Source organism: Amphimedon queenslandica, unplaced genomic scaffold, assembly GCF_000090795.2.
Source record: "Amphimedon queenslandica unplaced genomic scaffold, v1.1 AMPQUscaffold_13049, whole genome shotgun sequence".
Lineage (NCBI taxonomy): Eukaryota > Metazoa > Porifera > Demospongiae > Haplosclerida > Niphatidae > Amphimedon > Amphimedon queenslandica.
In genome coordinates this window covers 26353-31814 of record NW_003546715.1, presented here as the reverse complement: position 1 = coordinate 31814, position 5462 = coordinate 26353, and the positions used below count along the sequence as shown (strand labels likewise).

Sequence of the window (5462 nt, the reverse complement as noted above, 5' to 3'; positions counted from 1 at the left end):
ATAATTAGGTTTAGAAAACGAAAATAAGGCTTTGACCAAAAATCTACAACAGAAAACAGGTAGATGTAATAAGTTCAAATTTTAAAAGTCATGTAAAATTATAGAGCTGAGTGATAGTGCATTACAGCAGTTAGCTGACGCTAAAGCAGAAGTTGGAATTCTCCAAGAAATGTTAAGTGTAGAAAAAAGAAGGAATATTAGAAGTATGTTAGCAATATTATAGATGTATACTATTTAAGTGATTATTGTACTTTATATAGTTGATACAAATAGCCCTGTACACAAGGAAACCAGTATCAAAAAGGAAACAGCAAATCAGCCCACACCAGTGCCACAACAGCAAGAATTTGATCCCCATACAGGTTTGTATTTTTTTTATTCCAGTCACAAAAAGATGTTTTGGTTCATATACTACCTGTAGAAAACATTTTTGAGTCTGATTCAGAGATTACTCTAATGGCTCCTTCTCTTAAGACGTGCAAAGAAATTCAAATTTGACAAGCTGTCCTCTCCTTGAATGATGCTTTTGTTGATTCCGCTTCTGCCATTTTGTTACGACTGCCAGAATCAATAACATGTCTCCACATCAACAGGACACCTTTATCTTATGACAGTGTTCAATCCATCATTAAATTGCTGGAAAGGCTCAAGGCTCTTCGTCTTACAAATGTCTCTCTTCCTTCTACTGGTTTGAGCTACATCTTTAATGTCCTGTTGACTAATGACTCGTTAAAAGAATTCACCATTCAATTCAGCAGTCAAATGATACTGCCTCTCTCCTCCACAAGTGCTGCTTCTTACGCACAAGCTATTTCGGATGTTGTTTGGAGGAACTCAACTTTGCAGTACTTCTCTGCTCTTGGCCTAAGGTTCAATGAAGCTGGGGTGGTAAAAATCCTACTTGCTCTTGCAAGGAAGAACAACACTCTTCAAATGCTCACCCTAGACCAGTCTCATCAAGAAACTGCTTACGAATTTTCTAAAACTAATGGTCCCATTAAAGACAGACTGAGCTTTTTGTAACTGAGTTTTTTTTCTCTTTGTGGTGCTGACTATTTTATTATAGTAATAGTTTAGCAATGTTCTATTTTACTAGTATAGTTAATAGACTTCTGATGCTGTGTGTACCTTTATAAATGCTTGTACTTATTATAGTATTTTCTTAAGTTAGTTTCAAATATTTGGTATCAGTTTTTTAGTAAATAGCAGTGGTATTAAACCTTTTGTAGTACCTGTTATTTCCTTAATAGAGGGGAGTATCCCTATAAAAGCAGTCATGTGAATGTTTTTACAATTCACAATCAAAATTATCTTAAGCTTATCAATAACAGAGTGAATTAAAATTCATTTGACTGTTTATACAAAAATACCAACTGAAACAACAAACATGATTTACTATGTTACTATTTTTAGTATACTACTATTCTTTTATTAAAATAGTCACAAATGTATAAGAGTCCATTGCAGTCAAAGTCAATCCCCTCAGGACATTTAAGACAATAGTCAGGATTGCTAACATGACAACCAAATCGATTGATAAAGTGACCTTCAGTATCAAACACAGCAACAGAATGAGTTCCCTTCTCTGTGACATATAACTGATTCTTGTGGCTGATAGTTGTACCAGCAGGAGACAATAAAGTCCCTTCTCCAGTTTTGCCAAACTCCATCACAAATTCTCTTTTGGAAGTAAACTTTTGAATGCGGTGATTTTTAGAGTCGACGACGTAAAAAAACTCGTCACTGTCAATAGCTAGACCCCAAGGTTCATCAAACTTGCCCTCACCAGAACCTTTGCTGCCAAACACAAGAAATGAAGTCAAGTCTGGATTGAACACTTGAATTCTGTGATTGCCACGATAAGCAACATAGATGTGATGTGTGACATGAAAGGCAATTATACCTTCGGGTGTATAAAACTCAGGTTTCTTGCCCTTTTTAATTGAAGACCCACTGTCATGTCCATTTATTGATATCTTATGTACTCCATTTTGTTATTAGAATGAAGTTATCCAGCCTGGACTGATTGTGACACCTCGTGGGTAAGAGAACTTGACATTGGTGCAACTGTTTTCACCGCCAAAAGTCTTAACTGTCTTTAGCTCCCTATCCATTACCTTGACAGTGTGACTGATTGATTCGGTCGTTATAACCTGTCCACTTGCATTAACAGCAACATCGTATGGATGCTCAAGATTGTGTATCAATTGGGAAGGCTCCAGGGCAGGAGAGTAATGTAGATCGGAGGGCATTGCCACTTGTAGACTGAGACTCTTCAATTCTACATTATTCACAGAGAGACTGAAATTCCAGCCATGACAAGGTTTTTCTGCCAATACTGAGTACTGGGTTGCTTAAGCGTATTGTTATATGCCGGGCCGTATCCCCCGATCAATACAAGGTAGCTCTTGCTATCAAAATGTATCAGGTGGTGCTTCATTCTCGGGCCGTGGTGAGGGGTGGTTGATGATAGTAGCTTCCAAGTGAGGGTATCGACATTAAAACTGTACAGGCTGTGGTTGTTGTGATAGCAGTCGTCATGATTGCAATAGCCTCGATACCAAGTGGTGGGTTACCAAATGTTGCTTTCTGCTCCCAGGCCTCTGTTGGTAAGTGGTACTCAATGACCGAGTCAATGACAGATGACTTCTTTTCATTGTTGTGAGCTGCTGGTAGACCAGGCTCGACACCACCCCACATGTACCGCAGGTAGTCTCTTACTTTTATTGTCGAGTGACCACTTCTTTCCACTCGCTGATAATCTGAGAAGAGAGATAAGTCATGAGTCAGTTGGAGCAGACATGTTAATTCTCGTGTTAATTGTAAAATTCCATACTTGCACTTCCCTGTTCCTTAGTTTAGAGCATAGATTATATCATAGATTAGATCTACCCGTAATTTGCCTTTTTTTCGTTGTGGAAATATTTTCGTATGGTCCTAAAATGACGAAAATATTTCAATCGAAAATTTTTTGAGCAACCAAAATTTGTGACCTAATTCATCAAAGAAATACTAAGGTACGGCCTGATAAGTAGGTATCTTCTTGCAGCTCTAACCTTGCTCTATCCACTGGTGCTTGCTGTACTTCAATCAGTTGCTTCACTACTGAGTTATAAAATAAAGCGGTCCACCATGTGACAAAGTAGCCATTTAATGTTTCCGTTTATTATCCGTAAACTGGTCATTGCTGCATCTCCAGTACTATCCGTATACTAGTAATGTCGGGGAACAGCCAGGTCAAGAATCTCTTATCTCAAGAATTATAAACACTACTATAGCGGCCTTGTTACCAGTAGGTAAAGGACAAGATATATGCAAGAGAAGCTAAATTTTCAGACCGTAAAAAATTTCGTACACTATGAGAAGACGAAAATATTTCCACTTTAATTTTTCTGAAACGAAAAATTTTTGTACGAAAAAAGGCAAATTACGGTATGTAATCTATGATTATATTTAGAGCTTCGCTGATACTGCGCAAGCGCATACGACTATTCTACGAGCGGTCGGGGCTCGAGCGCCATGGCTAGCAGCAGCAGCAAGACTATTTCCTGGGCCTTTTATGAAAGGACTTTAAGTAAGTAGAGCTAAGCAAGATTTTTTTTATTACAGTGATTTCTGTTATGTAGCCATTGAAGATCTTGATCCTGTCATTAAATTACTTGAAAGACATCGCTACAGCAAGGCCTCATACCACGAACTCGGCCTGCGTCTTAAATTGTCTCAAAACACATTAGAGAAGATAAAGAGTGATCATGGAGAAGTCGATCCTTGCTTTAGAGAGTGTTTGGTTTGATGGCTGCGTAAAGCTGATGGTGTGGAGAATCCAACAATAAATACACTGATAGCTGCTCTTCTTAGAGGAATAGATAATGCTGCAGCTGATGGTATTAAGGAAGAAAGACACGGTAACTAGATAGACCTTTTTGCTGTTTTTATTTTTCTTCCTTGACTTCAAACACTTAAAAATTTACTATGATATGTACTGTATGGCTGGAAACTTTAAGGCCAATAGCTTTTGCTCTTTGGCGTTTTTGTTGAAATTTGCTTAATAAGATGGCACAATTAATGCTTTAGATAATTAAATCCGAAAAAAAGGATTTTTGGGTAGATCCGCGAAGGTTTAATCCCTCAAAAGTTTGGACTTTGTGCATTAGGAGTCAGTCCTTTATGTGAGATGCATGCCTAACTTGTGATGTCTTTCGACAGCAGTGCATGAATTTTTTAATCAATTTGGTGGGTTTATTTATTTTCATTATAAATATTAATTCATGTGTAAATGGCCTACTGTAAACCCATTACTAATTGTGTGCCATAAATTTAACCTTTGCCTAAAGGTAAGAGGTTACCTCAGTTGTAAAAATTGTTAAAATAATTATAAAAAAATAAATTAACAATGAATTACATGCAGTTATTGAGTCATTTTATCTAGAAACTTCTACAACTGATCCAACATGCCATCCTGATGCTACTATTGAGCAACGTGCTATTCACATTTTACACGATGAAAGTGTGAATAAGAAACTACTGAACCTCAATGGACCTTGTCTTATAGTTAGACTACTTCAAAAGGAAGGAATATTAAATGAAGAGAGTGTCACGGAAGTACTTGGATCTGATTTACTACTCAAGCGTTACATTCTTTTCATACAAATTCATCGTGCCATTTGCAAAGATCACAAATCACTCCTGGTGTTTGCTCGATTATTATGTGTGACTACTGGAGATGAAAATCTTGGTAAAGAGATTGAAATACAGTATTGTAAGTTATGTAATTTTTAAGAATAATTTTTCAATATTTTTTAGCTGCTGCTGATATTAAGTTTGATGATAAATGTATCACTAATCCAAATGAAGGTAAGGTTCCAAAGTTCCAAATGACAAGGTTCCAAATGATCTGAACAATGTTCCTATCTATAAAACTTTAGAGTTGCAACTGATGATGTTATATGTAGATTATTTTATTCCTGTACTTATATGCATGCCCCACATCATAGATGTGTCTCCATGCATACTTAATTAAGAGTCACTTGTACAAAGTGAGATAGCCATGCAAAATAATATTTATTACAGAAAGACAACAAATGAAAGTGAAGCTAGTGGGTATACATAACATCATTATCATCATCATCATTATTTTTGTTATCATCATTATAGTTGTCATTATATTATTATTGTTATTATTAGATCCTCTCCCATGTCTTGCAAAAGTAGAAACAATTAGCATAGTTCTAAAAAATGCTGAAAGTATTACAGAAGTGAAGGACATCATGTCATCATTGGGCCTTGGAGATGTAATAACATGGTATACCTTTAAGAATGGGAAAGCTGTTGGTTCTATTTCTCCTCATTTGGCGACATTCGTGATTGATGCAATAGAAAAAAGCAATATAAAGGAACTAATAGAATCAATTGAAGTTGGGTACTATTCATATGATCAAACTCGTTGCAATGAGGTGCCATAT

The 5462-nt window shown here is 36.4% G+C and overlaps 1 long non-coding RNA gene across 1 annotated transcript; it reads left to right on the top strand.

Annotated features, from left to right (window-relative positions):
• Positions 1–4: 4 nt before the first annotated feature.
• Positions 5–1178, top strand: LOC109585534 (uncharacterized). The gene is made up of 4 exons (XR_002186536.1): positions 5–59; positions 105–203; positions 261–362; positions 422–1178. It is a non-coding gene; the product is annotated as an uncharacterized LOC109585534 (long non-coding RNA).
• The last annotated feature ends 4284 nt before the right edge of the window (positions 1179–5462 follow it).